The sequence below is a fragment of the Rhagoletis zephyria genome, unplaced genomic scaffold (genome assembly GCF_001687245.7).
Source record: "Rhagoletis zephyria isolate East Lansing unplaced genomic scaffold, Rhagoletis_zephyria_1.1 Rzeph_scaffold_01552, whole genome shotgun sequence".
In the NCBI taxonomy this organism is placed as follows: Eukaryota; Metazoa; Arthropoda; class Insecta; order Diptera; family Tephritidae; genus Rhagoletis; species Rhagoletis zephyria.
Genome location: NW_016158636.1, coordinates 40,623 through 42,301, shown reverse-complemented (window position 1 = coordinate 42,301; position 1,679 = coordinate 40,623).

Genomic DNA, 1,679 nt, shown 5'->3' with positions numbered 1-1,679 from the left:
CACACAAAGCGGAGGGACCTACAGTTTTACACCGACTCCGAAAGGCGATTGTATTTTTATGAGAAGCTGTTTTTCGTGGCAGAAATACACTCGGAGGCTTGCCATTGCCTGCCGACGGACGACCGCTGTTACGAAAAAACCTTTTTTCTATATTTTATGCGATGTTGCTGTGACCAGGGTTTGAACCCAGGCGTTGCGGAGTGGAAGCGCGCACTACTTACCACTACACCACAGCGGCCGACATGTTTTAAATACTCCAGCTTTTTACTTTATGCTGACGATCTGACACTTTTTTGGAAAATCACCTGTATGTCTGGTATTGTATACTTGCAATGGGATTTGAACAATCTTGTTGACTGGAGTTGTCGCAATAAGTTGGAAGTTAATATAAACAAATGCTTCCACATGACGTTTTGAAAAACTCATAATACGGTTCTTTCAAATTTTCCCATCTCAAATCACCAGCTTACCAAAGTGAATGATTTCGTGGATTTGGGTGTTGCTTTTGACTCGGCTTTTTCTTTTGTGAACCATGTGTGCTATTTACATCCAAAGGCGTTTAGCAATTTAGGGGTTTTACTTAGATATGGGAAAGATTTTAAAAATCCATATACCAGAAAATCTCTTTTTAATGCACTTCTTCGTTCAAAATTAGAGTATGCTTCAGTAATTTGGAACCCAATTTACAGTTCTCACTCTTGTAGAATTGAACGTGTTNCACACAAAGCGGAGGGACCTACAGTTTTACACCGACTCCGAAAGGCGATTGTATTTTTATGAGAAGCTGTTTTTCGTGGCAGAAATACACTCGGAGGCTTGCCATTGCCTGCCGACGGACGACCGCTGTTACGAAAAAACCTTTTTTCTATATTTTATGCGATGTTGCTGTGACCAGGGTTTGAACCCAGGCGTTGCGGAGTGGAAGCGCGCACTACTTACCACTACACCACAGCGGCCGACATGTTTTAAATACTCCAGCTTTTTACTTTATGCTGACGATCTGACACTTTTTTGGAAAATCACCTGTATGTCTGGTATTGTATACTTGCAATGGGATTTGAACAATCTTGTTGACTGGAGTTGTCGCAATAAGTTGGAAGTTAATATAAACAAATGCTTCCACATGACGTTTTGAAAAACTCATAATACGGTTCTTTCAAATTTTCCCATCTCAAATCACCAGCTTACCAAAGTGAATGATTTCGTGGATTTGGGTGTTGCTTTTGACTCGGCTTTTTCTTTTGTGAACCATGTGTGCTATTTACATCCAAAGGCGTTTAGCAATTTAGGGGTTTTACTTAGATATGGGAAAGATTTTAAAAATCCATATACCAGAAAATCTCTTTTTAATGCACTTCTTCGTTCAAAATTAGAGTATGCTTCAGTAATTTGGAACCCAATTTACAGTTCTCACTCTTGTAGAATTGAACGTGTTCAACGAAAATTTATTCGCTTTGCTCTTCAGCTGCTTAATTTCTCGGAACCTCTTCCTTCATATGGTGCTAGGTGCAAACTAATTAATTTGAAATCTCTGGAAGGGAGGAGAATTGTCCAGTCGCATATGTTTGTCTATGATTTAATTAATGGATATATAGACTGCCCTAACTTGCTTGAACTGATAAGCTTTACTGTTTCCCCACAGAGTATTGCGTTTTCAATTGCCATTTTACTTGCAACCA